This window comes from Erithacus rubecula (genome assembly GCF_903797595.1).
Source record: "Erithacus rubecula genome assembly, chromosome: 1".
Taxonomy (NCBI): Eukaryota; Metazoa; Chordata; class Aves; order Passeriformes; family Muscicapidae; genus Erithacus; species Erithacus rubecula.
Window position 1 is genome coordinate 54480551 of NC_136658.1, and position 23321 is coordinate 54503871.

The 23321-nt window shown below is 34.7% G+C and overlaps 1 protein-coding gene across 5 annotated transcripts in view; it reads right to left on the minus strand.

The window, feature by feature from the left end:
- Positions 1–22431, minus strand: part of LOC306810017 (uncharacterized protein) — a 110060-nt gene extending 87629 nt beyond the window's left edge. For all 5 annotated transcript variants that reach the window (XR_013776353.1, XR_013776354.1, XR_013776355.1 and 2 more), the window contains exon 1: positions 22317–22431. The gene's annotated coding sequence lies outside the window, so the exon portion shown is untranslated. The remainder of the gene's footprint in view (positions 1–22316) is intronic.
- Between the last annotated feature and the right edge of the window lie 890 nt (positions 22432–23321).

A 23321-nucleotide genomic window follows, 5' to 3' on the forward strand; every position in this document is an offset into this window, starting at 1 on the left:
TCAAATTAATGTTAAGCTGTTAACAAGATTTTCTTAATATTAAAACTGCTAAAGGGAATTTATAATGCATATCAAAACAGATGTAAGAGGTCCAAGGATGTAATATTCTGTATTGCTGTTATACAACTCAAACACCTTCAAAACACTTTTATTCACACATAGTGATCGCTATAAAACCATGTCAATTATCTTTCTTTGATGACACAGAACCAAAAAGAAAGGTCATTATATATATTGCAGTCATAAGAATCACAAATAGTACCGTAAAAGATCTCTTGTGAAGCACAAGAAATAAAAGAACTTGAGCCTGTGCTGTAATGCAACTGAGCAGAGAGAGTCTATTGTTGCCAGTGGTGGTAAATCAGCTGGCATTCCCTAAGGATTTCAGTCTACACCCACATATATCCCTCTGCAAAAACAAGCTGATTTCCTTCCCAATCCCACATGCTGCTCACCCTGATGTCAGAGCAGTGAGGATATTATTGACCAGGAAAATAGTAAAAGTAAATGCTATTAAGAGCTTCTTTTCTTACAGTAAAAATTATTTTATAGTTAAAATAAACGTGAGCTTCCTTTGGAAAACACACATAACTACTTCATGCTTAAAAATTCTGCAGTTTATAGCTAACCATCCCGTTCTTAACTCAATGCTTCAGGAAGTGAAAGTATTGTCTTTGTACAGAGATATTTTCTTCAAAATGTATCTTCTTTTTCTTTTTCTTTTTCTTTTTCTTTTTCTTTTTCTTTTTCTTTTTCTTTTTCTTTTTCTTTTTCTTTTTCTTTTTCTTTTTCTTTTTCTTTTTCTTTTTCTTTTTCTTTTTCTCCTCTCTTGCGAAAAAGGTTTTAGAATTTAATAACATTTTGTTTAACAGAACATTGTGTTTCAGATTATTTTCCTTATTGAATTGCTGTTGGGAATATATTTCTGAAAATTTTCATTAGAATGAGATAGAAAGGACAATTTTCTTTCCAGTTTTTATTATGTTTAAAAACTGGGATAAAAAAGACTGGCACAAGCAAAAATAGCTCAGCATTCTAAAGCCTACATACATTTTTTCTGTTACTCTCCATTGTTAGAAATCTGAAGAAACCATGCAATAAATTGATTTAAAATAACAGTTAGAAAGTCACAGAACTAGGCAGAAGAGGTACCAACATACAAAATGCTGATTTTTTCCTTATTATTTGGGTTTCACAGATGTTTTTTAACTTTAGAACTATTGATGACATTTTTAATGCCTTTGGTCTATTCTTTCATCTATTTCACCTAGACATATGAATTATATATCTCCTTATGCAGGGTATAACCATGGCATTTCAACATTGATTAGAATAAACAGTTTTTACTTATTTTTTATCAAATAAAAAGTCTCATTACATGCAGATCTCTGAGGCTGAGGTAATTCCAATTTAAGAAAAAATAGAAGGGACATTTTTATCATTGTACCGCAAACCCAGGCTACAAGGGCAAATTTATGAGGATATTTTCTTCTTTGCTGAGTCCATCTGGGCTCATTCTAGTTAGTTCCATAAAAATTACAGGCTTACCTTTCTTCTGAGTATATGCTATAAATTGAAATACTGTGACTACATTATTGTGTTTATGATCAAAACATAGTTCATCACATTTAATATTCTCTGATACATTTTCATGCAGTTTTACTAAGAGAACAATTTCGTATATTATACGGGAATTCTAAGATGAAAAGCAGTACATAAGAGTAAGTACAGCTTATATCTTACTATTTAGAGAGTCAAAAATTAATCTCTGCATAAAACAGAAGCCAGCCTGCATTCCATGTAAGAGTCCTGAATAGGAATGTAACCCTTTTTCACTCTTAGAAAAGGAAAATCCTTGCACTAATAGAACACCTATCCTACCATCAGTGCTTCCTGAAGGTAACTGCATTCACACTATTAATTTACCCCTTGAACTGTCTTTGTAACATTTAAAAGTCATGGTTCTCTCCCATATATTCTGCTGTATTGTAGCAATTAAATAGAAAACTGTAGCACCTGTGCATGCTGTTTTATTTCCTTCACAGTTTCCAGATGGCATGGAACAGGTGATACAGCAACACAGAAAGTCTCATTTACAACAGGGAAACACTTCAGTGTGCATAGCAGTGTGTCTCATCTCTGCAGCTAGACCTCCACAAAAAGGAAGATAAAGACTCCTACAACAATACGAAGTTTGCAACAACAAAAGTGCACCAGAGATGACTAAGAAAGAAGAGTAGAGGCAAAGTTCCTGCTTCTCTGCCTACCCTGAGAGTTAGTCACAGTGCAGAAAGACATCACAATACCATGGCCAGCAATTCCAGGCCCTATTGTCATCTCTCCTTTCGGGAAAGACACAGATATGCATCTCTTTCCTTATATATGTCTATTAAAGACAGTTAAGATATTTGTTTTTCTTAGTGTTAAATCATTCAGCACATTTATTTTGCTTTGTTTTATGCTTCAACACAGGAAGTCCAGGCCTTATTTATCGTGAAAACAATGGCAATACTGCCATCAGACACATTAGTGCAGCACAATGGAATGTGTTAACTCTCAAACCCATTAAGATCCAATCCAGAAGTCTCTAAAAATTGCTTCAATAATCTTTTACCCATCCATCTATCTGTACATAATGTATACAGAAGTATGCTGTTTTATGTGGAGATTTTTGTTTTGTTTTTTGTTGTTGTTTTTGGTTGGTTGGTTGGTTGGTTGGTTGTTTTTTTTTCTTACTCAGTTACAAGACTTAGTGTATTTTCTGCTGGAATCTGAAGGCATCCATTCCCAAAAGCTCTCATTTTACCACTAGAGGGCCAGTAGATACAAGAATTCTTTACCTTTCCCATTATATAGCTAATGGAGGAAGAATCTAGAGCAGGAGCAAATATTATTTCTGGCAGTTTGTTATTGCTTCGTTTTATCTGTTTGCCACTGGACAGTGCTCACAGAATCTAACTGAATTGTTAACAAGTAAAGATTTGAAGTGCACAATTCTTGTAATGGGATCAGAACTCCTTAAGTAAATGTTAGCTACTGGGTTTATGCAATTTATAACATATAAATGCTCTCCATACCCACCAATATGCTAAAGGTTATACTTACAAGAATGCTTGCCCATGCACACATGCTTTTGAAATTAGTTGCAAGTTGCCTGAGACCTCCATCAAGTTTTCGGAAATGATTGCTATCTAGGGTATATCAACTACCTTCCTAGGCATTTCTGCCATACAGAAGTATTGGAAAAAATAATTATTTTAGGATATTTACATGTTTTTGCTCTTAGGTAAGGCTGCTTTGAGACAATTAGGATAGAATAAATTTAAACTCTTCATTAGGACCATTAAAATTAATTCAATGCAGAAAGATATCTGATGGATCTTCATGAATCTAGCAGTATCTGCAGAAATGATTTTCAAGTGCTGGCTAAAGTGCATTCCTGTGTATTTCCACTTAAGCCTTCTGCCAATCTTAATACTTATTCCTGAGGGAGGAAATCTTCCAGTGCTTTTTTCATTTCATTTGCAAGGACATCCTGTTTAGGTACTTATCAAAAGAACAGAAGAATGGATGCCAAATTCCACAAGTCCTGGTTTAGAAAACGAAATGTGTAAGACTAAAGTATCAAGCTATACTTAAAAGGACCTGCAGCATTGTTCCTTTATATTTGAAAAATATGTGTTGCTGTTTACATGCCAGATATATTTATGCATGTCTCCACAGTAACTGCTCTGTTTCCTAAACATTAAAGGATTTTGTTAAAAGTTGCTAAACTCCATTGGTTTGATGATTAAGGATGAAATCCAAAGAAACAACTAAACAAGTGAGCTACGCAAGAAGAAATCATGATTAACTTAGGGCACCAGTTAGCTCAGTTGCCTAAACACTCATTGACCACAGGGTTCAAAGCAGGAGTGTTTACGTTCTCAGATGACAAGAGTTCTGCTACTGTACTTGTTTGCTGCCATTGTGTCTGAGCCAAGGTCTTGGTGCTTATCTCATGCTTCAGGCAGTTCAGATCAAGCCAAAGACTGTGCCTAACTCTCCCAAGATGCATATGTTGGAGGGAAAGGGGGAGGGAGGAGAGAGGAAGAGACCATACCCAAAGCACTCTCACAGCATTCAGCACAACACAACCACACAGCTAAATCCCATGGACTGTCATTTCCAAAAACTGATGGAGAGAAGCTGCAGGTTTGCCCAGGACTATTGGTGTTCGTTTCTTCTTCCAAAAAGAGATTGCCTAACTAGCAGTCTGTGTGCAAAGCTGAAATTGCAGTGGGAAGATTCTCCCATTAAATTTTGGGCTTCTGAGCAGAATAAAGTCAGTGAGAAGTACAGGAGAGCCTATGCATCTCCCATTAGTTAGTACAGCTCCTGGCAGGAGAAGGGGTTCTTTAAGTTCCATTTCTTAATTCAAAGGCCTTACACTTTCTGTATTAAAGAATTGTTGGACAAAATGCCCTAACTTTAATAGCAAGAATTAGAATTTTTTTGAGATTAGAATTCAGGGAGAAAAGGGAGAAATAGACAAGCAGAGACCTGTCTCAGTGAAAAGTATTGTTTTCTTTGCACCTAATCTCTTGGAAGGCTAAATTCCTAGAGTTCCTGCTAGCTTCAGAGTACAAAATTCTCATCCTGGGAAAAATTTTAACCAACTACTGTCAAGGTTTTTTTAATCAATATGATTAGGTGACTCTGCCAGCTCTGTTCTCTTCCATTACTTCTTTTAATCAGTAAAGTTCCTATTGACACTGAGGCTAAAAGTTACTTCCCTAAAACGTAAACTGATCCATCTTAGCTACTCACTATACTACTATACTCTTTTATGGGCAAAGAACAGGGGTTTGAGAAACAGTCCATTTTACCCAAAGTTAGCTACCTAAACTAAGTTCAAAGACTTTGAATAACCATAAAGGGGTCTATTTCTTCTTGTTGAATAGAAAGGAGTTAAAGTAGGCACTCAGAGGAAAAGTTCTACTATATGGGTACCCAAAATCAAGTGAGTAATAATGCTTACAATTTCACTGGGCGTTTGCTTGTATAGAAGTAGCCAGTCTAAATCTCAGACCATCATTTTAGTTAAATTGCAGAACAATCAGTAAAATTCTGACCAAAATATTTTTTTCTAATAAAATATTTTCTAATGTAAAAAGAACAAATCCTGATTTTTTTATTCATAACAAATACAAGTCAATTGAAGGTACAGATAGATACAAATTTGGAATATTTTCCTGCTAACAGGAAAAAAAAAGTTTGCTTAAAGGTGGCCTGATTTACTGTTATTAGTAAGCCGTGGATTTTTTACTGCTTTGAGGAAACAGACAGCATAAGTGTTAATGTTAATCTATGTCTAGGAGCTTTCAAATACACTGTTGAAAAAAGTAACAATAAAGTCTATTCCCAGGTATCCACCAAATATTTGCTTCTGAGGTTACTTTTGCATGGTTCTGTGATACCTCTGTACAGAGAGACAGGGTGAAAATGTTTCTTTAGTATTATTTATCTAGTCCTGCATCAGTCTTGGCCTACGTGTGCTTTTCTGATGACTGTTTGCTTTTATGTATGCAGCTTGCATAATGCTGGGCTTTGCTTCCTGCTGGAATTATTAACCCTGTGTGCTTCTCCTTGTTTCCAGATCCAAAGCAACAAAACATTAAGTTGCTGGCCAAGAGCCCATGAGAGCTAGAGAGAGGTTAGTGGGGCTTGCCTATTAATGAAGACGTGTTTCGAACCTGAAAAAGAATGTATTTTTTAAATCATGGTGGAACATGTTTTCTACAAGTGTATATAACAGCGAGAAATTGTTATTAAAACCACAAAAACAACCAAAAAGACAAAAAAAAAAACAAACAAAAAATCCACAAAAAACCCCAACCAAAATGAAGCAAATTTATAAAACAAACAAAATCAAAACGAAAACCACAAACACACAAAAACTAATGAAGAAACAAACAAACAAAAAGTAAACACAAAAGAGTCCCCAAAGCAAAACCCAAGTTAGGGGATTCACAAGCAGGGGGAATCAAAAAGTGGATACTATTAAAGTTGTGACTCTGATGAATGAATGCCAGGAAATTGAGGGTTAAGGATGACGGTCCATTTCAATCTCATGCTGTTATTCCTGTCTGACTTCTCACAGACGTTGGAGAAAAGTTTCAAATATGAATCGTCTTGGGTTTGTTCACTGGAGTTCCTAATTCTACCATTTAAATGCAGCTTTCTTCTGTATGAGCATACTCCATTCATGAACTCCAGGCTTACAGCGACCCATTTGGAAATGCTGCAGCTGCAGGAAGAGTTAGTTTGTCACAATAACTGATCATGAGCCACAGAACAGTTTCTCCTTCTTATCTTGCAGCATATCAATAAATATTTTTTATATTTTCCAACGTGGATCTTTTTTCATGTTCATTTTTAAAGAGGGAGATTCACTGCAATAGTATTTTACTAAGAAATTCTGTCTGATCTGGTATCGTTAACTCAGTCAGGAGAGACATCTCCCAACATAGCAGTGCTCATTTGCTCAAATGCCTAAGCTATCACAAAGATATTTTTGAAATTAATAACTGCAGTGCAACAAGAGAGTCAGTTTGGCAAGGGTATCAATTCATAGGCATGAAAGACCAATACATCCATCTAGTCTATCGTGATGCTTTAGAGGCAGAATAATATCTATCCTTTGACAAGGTTACAAATCCGCCCAGTGTTAGACCCAAATGATTTTTGGCTTAACAGTTTATAAGAATGTTGCAGAAACTTCCTTGCAAGAATAAATGAAGGTCGGAAAGGATTCAATCCAAGACAACACTAGTAAAAAATCACTGCAATCATCCAGGGGAAACCAGGAAAAAACATGAATATACTACACTCTCACTTATCTTAACATCAACTTCCTTTTTTTGCCCTCTTATTCTTTCTTTTCTCACCTCTCTCTCATTCCCTCAAGACTATTAAAATTCAAAGAATTAATTTATGACGGTGCTGGCATTCCTGCGCATCCCGGCGTTTGTTGCTGTCAATTGGCCCTTTGTGCCGGTGGCTGGGGCGGATGTTTGCAGTTGCTGGCAGCTGTTGTTGGGGGCCCAGCACAGCTGATGGGCTGGCAGCAGGCACAGAGGGAGCAGCCCGAGCCTGGGAAACAGCTCAGCCCCGAATGCGCTCCCCTCCGGCAGGGTTAGCTCACCACACACCAGATCAGAGCGCTAGCCCAGCAGACAGCGCATCTGACCCGCTTTCCAAAAGTCACCAGAAATTAGAAATGGTGATTCTTTCACAAGAAATGTAAAGAATTTCATCAATGGAACTGGTTGGCTTTTTTTATTTTTTCCAAAGAAACACTGCTAGAAGTTGATCTCTTTTGAGCATTTGTTTGAACAAATGGTTATTGTATTATGGGTTTTTTTCTACAGTGAAATGTTTTAAATATGGTTTAAAAATAAATTTACGTGTGCTTGTCTCTAAAATTTGTGGTGTTACAAATTTTTAGGCATAACTTTTTGCACCAGTAAATGATTTGGGATTTTTTTTTTTTAATTTGTTTTGTTTTGCTTTTGGAAGGGAGAATCACTTTCAAGTAGTTAATTTCTATTTCTTAATGGTTTGATCTAAAGAATAATAATTAAAAAAAAAAGCCAGGAAAAAGTTGTTATTCATAAAAATAGAATATAGGTTCCATTTTTTCACTTTCATTCATCATATAGACAGGATCAATCCCAAAGCCAGATGAGATCAAATTAAGTCCTCTGTGTCCTAAGGGGATCTGCTGTAATATTCAAGAAGTATCTGCATGCTCGGGGGTGGGTATGTGTGTATGCGTGTGTTAGAACATACCACGTCCTTTTTCATATCCTGCATTTAGACTGGGGTTCTTTCAGGATCATGAAGTTCTCGGAAATTCTGATCTAAGCATGGCAATATAAAACACTGTCTCATCCAGCTGTGACACTAACTCCCTCTATGCTCTGGCAATGTCTTCATGACTTTCTGCAAAAATGAAGAAAATGTTTATCTAATTCACATATGTTTTTTGGGGAGAATAAAATTATTTTTGCAACCTACTTAGAAGAAAAAAGATATTATCACAACACCAAGTCCGGTGCCACAGTTCTTATTAAAAATTTGCTTTATAAAACAATTTTGATTTCATAAGTCACAGTATTAATGTCTTGGCAGATGCAACCCCTAGAGTCAGTGTTCTACCTATGTTTGGACCTGAGAATTGCTACCTGTGGTGCGCATTATACTCACTATCTGCACCTGCAGAAACCATAAGTTTTCTTTTGAGTGAAAAGATGCAAAAAAGCATTTTAACTGATATAAGAATCCACGGAGAACATCAATGAGCATTCTCTTCTGTTTTAGCTTACTGCATTTTCAATTAACAGTGACATTTGATGTTGGGGCACCTTTTCAGAGAATAAAATAAAAATGTAGGAGAGGAAACTCAGGTTTAGAAGAAAAGGCATTAGAACCAAATCACTGGAAAGAGGAAGGATATGTGTTGTAATTAATTTTTATTATTTACTTCCCCTGGGAATCTGCAACTTGCAAGGGAGAAACTGTTGGCTTAATCTGTGCTTGGAAGTCAGCTACACACCTGGGGTAGAAGAATACATAGGAAACTGTACATTTTAAAGAGAGAGGTCTGAAATACTACTTTCATAAAAAGATTCTGGGGATGGGGAGCACTCAAATTTCTAGCGGTTTCTGTTTATTTCCAGCCAAAACCAGCTGAGAGGAGCAAGTTAACTGTGTAAGTGAACAAGTTAGTCTGTATCAGATCTCCCTCAAATTAATTCTTGGGCCTGAGATTACTGCTTCCACATGAGAAAAAGGAAGAGGGCACATGACAAACAGAGAGATGGGGAAAGACAGGGGGGCAAGAGATGGGAGACAGGAAAAAAGAAGAGTACTATATATTTTGCTAGTGACTGGTGTTCATTTTCATTAATTACTGAATATTATGAGCATACTGAATCATTAAAAAAAGAACCCAGTATCAAAGAGATTTATCATCTTGGAGCATCAAAAACTGATGTAACCTCATGCTATGACTCTAAGACCAGTCTAAAAGATACAGTCATTCATACTTATAAGAGCCATGAGGGGAAAAAAAAAAAAAAAGGTGACAAGAGAAATTAGCTTATTTTCTATTCATTGCCTCAGTACAGGAGAGCTACAAGACAAAATGCCATGATTTAACTTGCCCACAGTTTAACTAGACTGCTTGGGAAAGAATCTGACAGTAAAGGCCATCCTGTTCCTGCAAGTATTCAGCTTTCAGTATGGCTTCCACTGTCACACCAGATGCGTTGCAGTGATCTTGTGACCCTTTCTGAAGGTAAAAGAAGAAAGCAAAGAAGAGTTTGATTGTTTTCTAAACCACAACTTGGATGCACAATTAGCTGAATGTAAATGTAACTTAGAGTACCTAAAGCAGAATGATATATGTGAGTCAGTCATACTATCTCCAATGGGGGTTGGTGTGAGCTAATTTATCTCACCCTGAAGCAGGAATGCCTTGTATGATAACATCCCATTTTACCCATTCTTCTCAGCTGGATGTAGTGCAGGTGTAGGCATATGCACCAGAGATGCCTTAAGTTCGGGGAACGAAGTCATTCCCTGAACTCGCCCCAACATCTTTCCTGTCACTCTTCCAGAAAGTTATTCCATGACCTTCACTACAACTTCAGATCAGCAGTGACCAAAATACTCCATTACATGAGTAATTACATGACAAGTTATTAGATCTTTACAATCTACTCCACCCATCCTGTTTACATGCCTCAGTATGGAAAACAATGAAAAATATCATCATGAGGACGGTGTGATGGGAAAGAGAAGAAATATTTGCTGCTTCTTTTCATTCCTGAAAGGCATTTGTCCACATCAGTGCTTGGGCTGGTGAGACACCGTTTCTAATTTTTCAATCAATTTCTCACAGCCACAATTCCTCTACCAGGAGGAACAGTTCATAAAACAAGAGGTTTCTGCTATTTCTTTCTAGTTCAACCAACTATGTCAAGAATTCTGCTCCTTCTCAAGTGTCAGAATGGGCTTAGTACTCATATGAAAGGTAGGAAGGAAATGTTAAATATGCTTATGGCTGATTATTAAAAACATAAAATATGCCAAGGTGGATTATTCCACCAGTCAACTTAAAGAACACTCTCACATCTAAGGCAAAAGTGGGGCATTGCAAGAAATTATTTTTAAATGATAAATGAGTCTCAGGAGAAACACGCATCCTATCTGATTCAGAAAGACTATGAAGTATTTATGGGGGTTTTGTTTAAAATTTCAGCACCTGCAAGTGTTATAGTTTTTTTCTCATGTATTGATAAAACAGATTTCTTCCCCCTTAATTGATTAATATTTGTGTCTCAATAACATATGTTTAAAATCAGAAATTCTTCCACCATATCCTTTAAAATGTCATTTTAAACTGAAGTCAGAAACCAAAAATCCTCAAACAAATGCCACAAAACTACTGACTATGGCTTTTCTACAAAATTCCTTAAGAATTTTATTGTGAATTCAGTAAATGGAGGTGATATCTTTGGCCTGTTTAGAAATACTTACACGGCATGATTTTTTTTCTAAAGAGTTACGTAATACTTTATAGAACTAAATAAATAAATTTGTAAAACAATCCTCTATAATAGGTGATATTCTTTATTCAGTTTACCAGAAAAGAGCAAGGGAACTTATTGATTAAAATAAGCTTAGTATTTGCTATATATATATATTTGTAATTTTTTTTAAATTAAATTTCAACCCTTGACAAATTTGCAACAAATTCTGTATGGATTTTTTTTTTGTAATTGCCTTGAATCTATGCAGGTTGTCTAATTAAACAAGAATGGGGAAACTTAGATACATCCAGAATGAAATAATAAAAATCTATCTCAGCAATAGAATAAAAGTAGAAGAGCATAACAATTAAAGCAAAGAAAACAAAACAACAGGAGCTGGTTTAAAATAGGGTCTTTGGATATATCAACGGAATTTAAAATTACGTTTCTGGTTCCCAACTCCTAAAATTATGGTTCCAGGCCATAACTACCTTCTGAAGAGTGAAAAGCTATAATTTCCATTGAAAGGTATCAAGAGGATAATAACTATCAAGAAGTAAACTATCAAGAGGATAGTTTACAAAGTTATAGCAAAAATGTCTAAAACCTTATCTTAACCATGACTCTACAGCTAATTCCACTTTGCCTAGAGACCAAGCCTCTTCTAGATATGAAAACTACCACAGTGGGCCACTTAGTTATATCAAATAGCCACAGATTAAGGTGATAAAGCAGGAACTCATTATTACTGCTAAAATTTTCATTAGACTCAGCCTCAAGGAGCTCTAAAAAGAATCAGTTTCTCTCATAGGTGGAACAAGTAATTAAATTTACAGTTAATTTTTCCTGCATTAAGCATTATAATCCTCCTGCCTCCATTATTTAATTCCTTACAATTTTTATCATTTGAGCTCCAGTTTTCTAAAATTGATTTTCCCTGGGGTTGATTATGCTAAGAAAAGTTTCAACAATAATGGTTCTCTTCATGTTTTTAACACTTGTTTTTATAAGTTCAACTTTTTTCTGTACAAAACACTCTACACATATAAAACTACCAAATTAGTCTCTAGCACTATGAGGTAGGCTTTTTAGACACTTGAAATGGAACCAAAAGAACCACATTTGTCCTGTCAGTTCTTAAACAAATAATTTACTATAAATAATCAAATAAGGCTAAAAATGAGCATTAATCTAACTCTAATCTAATTTAATATCATGCTCATCAATATAAAGTATGATTTAAATTACCCTGAAGTAATTCTAGATTTTTTTCTTAAGAAGTTGAATTTCTAGGAAAGTCATTTAATCAGAAATCTAATTTATCTATTTTAATGTTAGTAGATTTCCTGTTCCTATTAATTCTTCCCAGAAGAATATGTATGTTACAATGAGGTAAGTACAGAAAAGAATTCTCTGTTTAAGACACAAGTGCATTGGGTCTCTCAATTTTAATTAATACCAAAAATAACATGATCAAAGTAATTAGGATAACCGAAAAGTGTCTTTGAGCAGAAATTTAAATGCGAGGGCTGGATCAAATAGAGCTCAGTGCCAAAAGGATTTCTGTTGGAAATTTTAGGTTTGACAAAACATAAATTTTGGGGCAAAGAGAAGAAAACAAAAACACAGAGTATTTAGATGATCTGATTTGATCTTGCTGGAAGAAAATATTTTTGTTGGAAGATGCAACACATTCCATATTGGAGTTGTGTTTAATTTAAACTTTTATGTACTACCATTTTATTTTAAAATATCATTTTATATGAAACCTTTCGATGTTAATATTTTTTAAATTTTATTTTAGGTGATATATTCTGAAATATTAAAATTCCATTATTTGAGAGCTGATTAAACATGAAACTTTAAATATTGACATCAAAGTGTAAATTATTTCAGAATGTTCTTATTTCCTATTGCTAGAAGTTCTGGTCTCCAGAAAACACCATGAAAGACTCTCCAGCTAAATGGGTGCTGACAGCTAGTTTTTAGATGCCTAAATTTAGGTAGACATAAAATTATGATGACTTCATTCATGCTTTTCAGAAACTTGATCAGAAAATGGAAATGCTTTGGGTTGGGAGAATCTCCAAAATATTTATATATTTAATTCTCGTCATTTCATCATGTCCATTTCAAAACTGCATTAATTGTAATTTTATATATATGTATAGATATGTAGCCATATATAGGATCTATAAGATTTCACAGATATAAGTAGGTTTCTATCTTCCTCCTCTTTAAAACAAAGGTGGTTATACACTTAAGTATATCCATTTCAAAAATAAGATATTATTTTTCTACGTGAAACCAAAATGGGATGAAGGCTAGAGATTGTTATTTCTATGTAGATAGTAAAATATAACAGTTTCAAATACTTTTGGGGCTGGGACACAGCTAACTAAAATGTGTGGTATAAAAGAGGGGGGAAATCCATTGCTTCATTTCCCACTAGTTTGAAAACTGTCAGATGGTTGATAGCCCTGTTTAAAAAATAGCTGACATGAAACAGCGTTACAGCCTCTGAAAATGTTTTTACACTGCTCACAACTGTAAGCACAATCTCCCTCTCAACATGTAAGCCTTCATGCAGAACAAAGCTGCTGTGGCTGCTGCCTTTATACAATTCAAAAGTTTGATGTGCCAGACTTGGCATAAGCCTATCTCTCATTAACATCAAAGGCTCTCAAATAAAACACCATTAGTGTTGTTTGGGATTTTCATGAGTAGTGCATATAAATACACATCTCTTACACTGTCATAGTTGTATTATCCTTCAACATTAATGATGACTGGGACACAGAACTCTGATTCAGAGCTGGATTTTGAATCTCCCACATTCAACCCACAGATTATGGAAAGTGGGTTGGTGCCCAGTGTTTTATTTAGAAGCATTTGAAATAATAAAAGAAAATTTAAGATTTGCAACTGGGTTTTGCAGACTGTTCTAACATCTTCCATATGTGACTGCCTCTCTCTCTCCCTCTATCATTGCCTTCCAGGCCTCATATCTGACTGTGACACATTTAATTTCCCAGTTATAGATGTTCATCCATTCAAACATTCTGAGTGAAACCATTACTTGGAGGGAAATCACTCAGATTGGACTTTTAAGCTTTCAGTTGAATATAGTTAAAATGTCTTAAGAGAAAAATTCAGATGTGTTTAATTTCTTTGAACCTGCTTCTAAATCTATCAAAAACTCATATGTTTCTAATATTATTTTTTTCTGCTGTTTGGTTAAATGAAGCAACTGACTGTAGCTCAGAATTTCCTGAAGATGTGATAACATGGAAACTTTCATGGTGTATATGTCCTATAACTTATAAATCAGCATATGAAAATGTTGACAATGTTTTGAAAAAAAAAGTGAGTCAACATATTAAATGGGTTCTTTGGTTTAAATTTATTTGGTTTTCATTTCCATCTCTTGCTCCTAGTTCTAATTTCTTTAGGAAAAGTCAGGGCAGCTCAGATGCCATAAACATTGCAGGTTATCAGCTAAGCTTCCCATTCTGGTAATGATTTTATGCTGGTAAATCATTCCAGCTCTTGCCACTTGTGTTGTTGTTGTCCTAGTGAATGCAAATTGTTCAGAGCACATAGTTGTTGCCAACAGAAATCGCAATTAATATCAATATAAGCAAATTAAATTATCACGTGCAGTAAAAAAAGAATACATAATAACTATCAAGGAAGTGAAAACAGACACAAGGCCTTGAAGAGACCTTTCTCACCTCCAGCTGAATAAAGCAGTTTGTTTTATTTGAATAATTATTTTTTCTCCTCTATGATTAACTGCTTTTGCATAAATTTTAATACCTGACGCTGCATATGTGCCAGTAAAAATTTCAGGCACATTACATTGGAATAAATATATCTAGTAACCTTGAGTATGTATATGAGCTTTTAGAATTCTAGGTAATTTTCTTACCATGACATTGTAATTAGATTTTAATCAACATTATATATTTACCATTAAATTGTGAATTAGGTTTTAAGAAGATGAGTTACCCAATATTTTAAGTACTTTAGCATCTAATAGTGATTTTCATTTAAAGTTATATAAAGACAATTTAAACAAACAAGCCTGCAGTGATAAATAATTGCACACAGCAACGCTTTGTAAATACTTGTGTTGTTTCCTTCAAACACGTTTTTGATTCTCCTCATTCCCACTAAAATATAAGAGTGTTCACCATGGACATGTCCTTAGTAGGCTCTGTATGAGTGACAGAGGAAAAAAGTTGCATGTAAATGGCTCATTCTTAAACATATATGAAGCTGGCATTCCCATATATATGCAAAAGCAAATATGCTGGCTCTTTCTCAATTTATACTTTTCTCAAAATCAAAAATTGCTGATTTTGCATAAAAAGTTTACAAATACTCTTTTTGACACAAAGTATTTTCTTTGAAATATTTCTAAATAAGTATATGGCTTTTGAAAAAAAAAATTCTATTTCTCTGTGAAATAATTCTTGGGAACAATATGTATTCAAGCAAAGCAGTTTAAAATTATTAACAAGTCAATGCTCCAGTTGAAAAAACTGATAGAGGTATAGCAAACACACATATTCAATTAAAAATCTGAGCATCCACAAAATATCTTTAAAGACTTCCTAAAATTTTTATTTAAACATTAAATAATCTTTTCTACAATCTTCTCTCATTGGTGTTATCATGTGTAATTATACCCTGTCTCTTCCTAATATTCAAGCCCACTACAGGTCTCAATTCCTTCAGTAATTTTGGCATGTAAAGCAATCTACACTGTCCCAGATTGCTAAAATGATACAAGATGGCAGAGGTACTACCAAGATTCAGACACTGGAATTATAACTGTTATTTTGTTGTAACTAACCTGATATTTATAATGTCAGAATTGCCACAGTCATATTTGACGGTGATTATTTGTCATAGACTAATAAGATAGTGGGTGTTATTTCCTGCCAAAATGGAGAATATTTCTGAATTCACTAAAAGCTTTGACCTGCATTATTTGAAATGGCATATTGCACTAATTATAAACGAGATTATTGCTTCTACAACTCAATTCCCAAATCAAATAAAAACCAATGAAGCAGCAGAGAAGATTCTGAAATACAGATATTTATCTCAATATTCTGAGATACAATACAATATATACAAATATACAGAGAAGTCTCTTTGTTAAACTTTCAAACTAGATGATGATAGTTCCCTTTCTGACTGTTGCTAAGCTGTGTGTCTATTCCAAGTAGAGTACAAATGAAAACTCCAGAAAACTGGCAAAGAAATTATCTGCTTTTTATGCTGCTAAACAGGAAGCACTAGTTATAAGTCATACAAAGTGATGAGAAGAAGAAAAGCTGTTATTAGTAGGGAAGATTCCAGAAAGTTCTACAAGACATTAAAAAATGCTTAATTCACCAACACACAATACACCACTCTGCAATGAATATATTCAAGTCCTTGTGTCTGATCATAAGGAAACACTGAATACAAGCCCTGGAGTTTTTGACGCTTTGCCAACATATTCTTCTTTGAGCAGTATGAAATGAAACTTTACCCCATCTAAAAGCTTCTATTGGTAACTAAAATGTGTTATTAAGACTCCTCATAGCTGTTGCAAAGCAAGGCAGGAGCTCCTAAAGTTTCTCCAGCAAAAATCATGGGCATCATCTCCTAATCAGAATAACAATGCAGACTTTTTCTGTAAGTGGGCTGCAGAAAAAGTCATGTAAACACCATACACCTTTACAAAGAGAAAGTTGCTTGATGCCAGGATGTATCACTTTTTTTAGCTGTGGATGAAGCAGTTTGGATAATATAGTGAAGTTGCTTAAAAAAAAAATCCTTAGGGAAAGTCAAAACTGTTTGTGATTTCTACAGCCAGGAATTCATATAAGTCTATGCCAACTGTTTGTCTTTCTAGCCAAACTAACAAAACTAACCACAGTTATCTTTAAATACTCCTGAAAAGATCTACTATAAATATTCTTCTTCTTCTTTATTTATTTTTTTCATTAAGGCAAGATGGTAGGAGCTTCAACGTAAATGGAATGACAGAATCTTTAAAGATACTTCTGCCAAAGTTTGTACCTTGATTGAACACACACAACGTAATGTCCAGCACATTACTAACTCCTTTAATTGTGGTACCAAACACTTCAGATTGAACATGACCCAAAAAACACCCAAAAATTCTTCTCCAACTCTATTGCAATGAAAAGAATTTGAGGCAAAAATATGTGCAGTGGCAATGCAACTCTGAAATTTATGAAAAAGTTTTGCATCATAATGTTTCAGTATATCATGACTAGTGATATATAACTTAAGAGATACAAACACACAGTCAGCTTTTGAGAGACTAAAACATCATTCCTAGACAGAAAGAAACATGTAACTGGAACAATTTCTTCCCCATTAAATGGAAAATGGCATAATATATCAATAGGACATGCCATGATTATTGTTTAATAGCAACAGAAATGGTATCTTTACCAAATATGCTTTATTACTGCTTGGAAAAAAAGCAAAACAAACGAGCACAATGACAAGCAAACAAGGAAATGGGTCAAAGAAGGCTGTCTGCCTTTGAACTCATGGGAATATCTAAAATCATTGTTCTAATATTACTGGCTGTGGTCAATTAAAAAGTATTATATGCTCATTCCAGAAGGTTCTTCATTAAAATTTCCCTGCATATTTCTCTGGATTTGTTATGAATTTTACTACATTTCTGTTATGTAATACCTTCTTCATGTACTCAATATGAGCAAAAGTTGTAATTTTGTTTGCTGTAAGAGTATATTTAATGGAAAACTATTTTATTTGAAAGACTTATTATAAGATATATGCATACTATATATGTTTTAGGTGAATTGGTATAAAATAAAGTATTGAGGAAAATAAGCAAGTATTATTTATTTTAAACACATGCAATTAGTTCCTTGTAAGAAAAAGAATTAATCTTTTCAAAAAGATTCTGGGGATAGATTGACGCTTTTCTCTTTAGTTTTTTTCTTTTTATCTTATATAGTTCATAAACATAAAGTGCAAACCACAATTTTCAAAGAGTTCTTAAATTAATACTAAAGTATAGAAACACTGCAAAAGCAATTAAAAAAACATTCAAGCCCCAAAGAAAATATTTGCTTTTGGGAAGTCAGTACAAAAGCATTGCTTGTGCAAAAGAAACATTGAAATTTAGATGGTGGAATATGGATGCTTCCAGAGAACAAAGTGCTGTCTTACTGAATTCATGCTGGAGTCAGGCAAAGAATGACAAAGAGCTATTATGACAGATTATGCCATGAGCTGTTCATTTCCTGTTACCAAGGAAGAGGCAGTAGCCAAAATATTTCAGCCTTCTGGCCTTTATTGTACATCTGCTGTTATACTGTTGTTTAGCACACCAAGTCCTCATTGACCAGAGACTTAGTTAGCATAGTTGTTCCTCCAAAAATCATAGTTCATAACAGATGTTTTAAAATGCACATTATGCTATTTTGAGGTTAATTTTTTTTCTGATAACTTGGAAGCAATCATGTGCAGACTATAAGTACAAAGTCTTATGATAACATGAATTTCTTCTGAGAATAGGCAAGTTTGACTCCAATGAAAAAAATAATTTGCTTAGCCTTTACGTTTTATGTTAGAGATATATTTCTCTAATTTACATTATGTGATTCAATGTTCATAAAACAAATGTATCTGTGCCAAGACACAAAGTTAATTTTCTGTACCTATTATGAGATCTTGCCGAACACACGGAATTCAGACAATGCTAAATACATTTCACAGTCATTAAATAAAACCCCAGATATTGCACCATACAGAGATACTAAAAAGAAGGAGAGTAGTTATTAGATTACTGTTTAAAAGAATCACTTTTTAAAAGTATTCCAAAAGACAGGGTAAATAGGAAATACACCCAAAACTACAGCCTCCTTTATCATAAAGTCTTTCCAATTTCTATACCTTTGCACTTCATTCTCTTTATGTTGTAATAATCCTGGTAATTTCATTTCTTGAAGGCTTTAGTGGGATTTGTTGTAGCAAAGAGGTTGCTTTCAATGGGGAAAAAAAATCAAGATGTTTTTGTGATGAAAGAATTGTCTGTGTGACACAAAGTAATCTATGAAATGAGTAAACAAATATAATTTTTAAAGATTGTACCCTGTTTCTTCCATAATTCTTGAAAACAAGTACTTACACTGTCCTGACAACGGAAAAGGAAAAAGGAAATTAAAAATAAATTAAAAGAACAGTACATAAAACACTCTTCCAATTAAAGAAAGCTATCTATTTCAAATATGAAATAAGAATACAATCCTTTGAATATTTAGCTTAAATTTATTTCATTGAAGCCTTAACTTCTTTTTCCAAAATAAGCTTTACAGATCTTGTAAAGAATAGGAAGTAATTTAGACAAAGGTATGCATGAGATATTTTTTCCTAGGAAGAAAGGACAGCATGGTAAAGCAAACAAAGCCCTATAAATCAGATGATAAAAAATGCACATTGTGAAAGAACTATTTCCTTTTTGGGAAGGAAGAATAGCTAAAATAACATGCCCTGAGCTTTCACTACCTGCAGCAGAAATGAGTTCAAAGAAATAGCTAAGCAATCAAAGGTTAAATGGAAGCACTCGATCACATCTGTCAGAATCTTTTTTAACTCTTTTGATGGAGATATGCCACATTTGCACTTCTGTTTTAATTCCAGAAGGAAAGGAAATGGTTAGAAGGTTCTTCATTATCTGTTTGTTGACACTGAGATAAGATAATAACCTTTTTTTAATCTGTGTGATGATAATAACTTTTGTCCCAGCTTTATGGAGAGCACTTAGAATGAAGAAAAAAAATAAAAAATAAAAATCCCTCAAAACCCCAGCCAAACAAAGAACCTCCAAACCCAAGCTCCTTATCTTTGCCAGTAACATTTTCTCTTCCAAGACAAATAACAGATTTATTTGGGCTACTGTTTAGAATATAAATATATAGCAGAATCGTAAAGTTCCCTTTGCATAGCACACAAAGTAAACTTTTCTTAGCTTATTGTTTTTCACATTTTTCTCAGATGCCTGGAATCACCAGACATTTCTGGCATGTCTATTTTCACAACTATTGATATATTCCATTTCATTGCTGTTGTCTCGATTGCCATCACTTGTTTTACGTCCTGTCCAGCTGTGCAGATTTTTGAGATTAACAACCTATTTAGGGGAAATTCAGGCATCACTATTCCCAGGTAATTATAATATACCCTTTAGCTAAATTACACAATCTTCTCAAGTTCAGTGCCTTTAAAGCCAATTTTTTTTTCTTTCACATCAGAAAAGTGTTTGTCGTTTCTCAGTGCATGACATACATTTATGTATTTGTGTGTACTTTAGTTCAAAACAGAGATCATCTGTTGAAAAAATTGAGTTCTTCTAGCTTTTCAAATTGAATTTTTGCTGTTAATAAACACTTTGAAATTTATAAACAGTCACTGTTGAAACTGTATACTGGAAACATTAAGAGCTATAGGCTGATCTGAGACAAATGAGCCTATTTTATTATATTTATCTGTAATTTCTTTCCTCGGGAAGGACCAGGCACTTCTCTGCAGAAATTGTGAACACTTGAGGACTAAAAGGAGACAGGAACATATACATTTTGAGTTTTCCTAAAAACCTAATCTTAGATCTGATCCAATCTATCTTAAAAGGCAGTTTGTAGATGTACTGTCTATCTTTTAGTGAACTGTATCTGAATTTACCAGATTAAGATATATTTAATTCTGCTTGTAATAGAGAGTTTATAATGAAAAGTCCCTCGAATCTTCCAACTTTTTCAATATTACTTATTGCAACACCCATGCATAAACATGCACATCTTCCAAAGGCAGCCTGCAGAAACTAGGAAAGCTTGCTAGAAACTTGATCAATATAAATAAAATATTGTGGAGGAAAAATGTGGAAATATCCCTCTGCATATGTAATTATCACATCCTTTAAAAGCTTGTTAAGATCTTGCTGCATTTCCCAAACCTGCTGAATGTGCTGCAAGTCATGCCCTGATGGAATGATCCCAAGGACCATCACTTGCCAGGAAGTCACTTCTTTCTGAGCATGCAGAGAGCAGTTCTGCCGTGCACGTGGAGCACACATTCAGGGAGAGGCTCCATGATTTGGGAAGTGCATGAAGAAGACAGAGGTGAAGACCAGGCTACCTTGCTGCCAGAATTGTCTTATCCAATTCCTGACATCCCCCCAGCATGGGCCATGAAATCTCTGAAGCAGAGCAGAGGCTACATTAAGTCCTTTTATAGGACAGCTATGCCTCATGTGCTACCTGTTGAAGGTACACAAAACAGAAGCAAGGTATATTTTGTCTCACACTTGTTAAAAAGGAAGATTACAGAAAAGGAATAGGTCTTTTGCAGGAATTTTGTAAACAGTTCCTTAGACCTCGAATGCCTTTTGTCAGAATAATGCCATCTAAGGCCCCCTACACAGCTGATGAAGAGGCAGCCTCCAGAGAGATTCAGACTGCATGAAGATTGAATCCTTCCTTCCATTTCCTCCTGAGTAGCTGAAGACTTAGGGAAAGTACAAAATAGGCTTCAATATTAAGAGGATGTTCTCAGAACTGGGAAAATTCAAATTCTGCACTTGTTCCAAATGTTATGAAACTGTATGCTGCAGAGGAAATCTAAATCATGTTAAGTGAATTATGAAAATTCTGATACTTTAGCAGTGAACCCCACAAATAAATGGAAGCATAATTGAATCCACAAAATACCACAAGACTCAAGTATTTTTAAAGCTCTTACTTTGCTGAATAGTAGTAGTGCTTACTTTATTATTAATTTTCTGGGTCATAAAATAACAGAATCACAAAATGGATAAGCTTCTAAAGGAGCAACTTATGCATTGATGATAAAAATGACACACTTTGAATTCAAACCTTAAACATTTAAAGAAAAGACAAGAAGGGAATAATAATTTTCTGAGTCATTACAACTCTATTTCCAAACAGGGACACTTTATGTCAGTAACACTATACACTGCCAGAAGCACTCTGGAAGTGAGTGAGACATAGCCATTTAGAGATCTGCCCCAAATGTGCCCATACATCTTCTTTTCAGCATTGTCTATAGTCAATTCAGGGCACAGAGTATCCTTTTGGAGCATTTAGGTTATTTTGTGTTAAATCTGTATTACATTTTGGAGCATTTAGATTGGTTTTGGTCATTTGTGCTGAGCCAAGTACAAACAACTGCAAAACGTACTAATTACAGTAAGTCTTATTTCCATTAAAAATAATTACACCAGAAACTGAAAATGTATATGACTACTTAGGAGCCATCACATCTCATAGAGATAGTATTTATGGTTTGTTTGAATACTTAAGAAAGCAGCAATAAACAGCAGGAAGAGTATTTAAAGCCCCCAAAACAACACATCAACCCACCACACAGCATTCCAGTGCAAAGCAAATTGGTCTTTTCTCATTTTTGTTTACAATCAGCTCTTCATAGACTAAACTCCAGTAAGTTGTGGAGTTTCTGATGTCCTCTCTCTATATACAAACAGTGCATTCACTATAAACACAATGAGGGAGGTAGGAAATAGAACCTCACAATCAGACCCTGAAAAACTGACCCCTTACATGAAGAGCTGGTTGATACAGAAAACTGGTGGGGTGACAAAAGGTAAGCGTAGCTTAAAACACTAATGATTTAAGCAAAAAAATATCAACTTACTGTCTCTGATTTCTGCAGTACTGAAGCTTACAAAGATTTAGTTTTCAGCCAGACACAGAAGCTCATTTAGAGGCAAGTTCTGTAAGAAACATTTTCCGTTTGCATATGTAATTGATAAGTACCCTACAGTACTAAACAGGATCACTTCAGTTTTAACTTAGGTTTCAGTGTTTACAAAGCTTCCAGACTGCTTCCTATGAACCACAAAAGCTGTTTTATATTCCATAACTTTCCACTACACAAGTTTTATAAGAGTTGAGTATGCAGCAACATGGCTTTAAATCTTTCCACAATGTAATAATATGCAAAGAAATTAGTAATATTATTTAAGTTTAATTTTCCAATATTCAGGCAAATTAAAAAATAAACTCTTCAATATGGATCACCAAATATCTAATGGCTCTTAGAAAGATACATCTGTCAGATATGAGGTTACTTGGCATGCTTTGCTTTCAGGTTTAGGAGTTAGGTGGTCATTTGAGGCCATGTTCCAAATACAAGAGGTAAATAAATAAATTGTTGCCAAAACCTTGATGAGCAATCAAAATTTCAGCAGCATTATGCTACTCACAAATAAGTAACAGCCATTCTAACAACAGGAGTCTTTAATACAATAGAAAATCTACATTTTTAGATTAGAAATTAAGCAGAAATTGTAGAAGAACCTTAGAGGGAAGTTCAGATTTGAAGGAAGAAAATAACAAAAAGGAAGGGAAGGGAAGGGAAGGGAAGGGAAGGGAAGGGAAGGGAAGGGAAGGGAAGGGAAGGGAAGGGAAGGGAAGGGAAGGGAAGGGAAGGGAAGGGAAGGGAAGGGAAGGGAAGGGAAGGGAAGGGAAGGGAAGGGAAGGGAAGGGAAGGGAAGGGAAGGGAAGGGAAGGGAAGGGAAGGGAAGGGAAGGGAAGGGAAGGGAAGGGAAGGGAAGGGAAGGGAAGGGAAGGGAAGGGAAGGGAAGGGAAGGGAAGGGAAGGGAAGGGAAGGGAAGGGAAGGGAAGGGAAGGGAAGGGA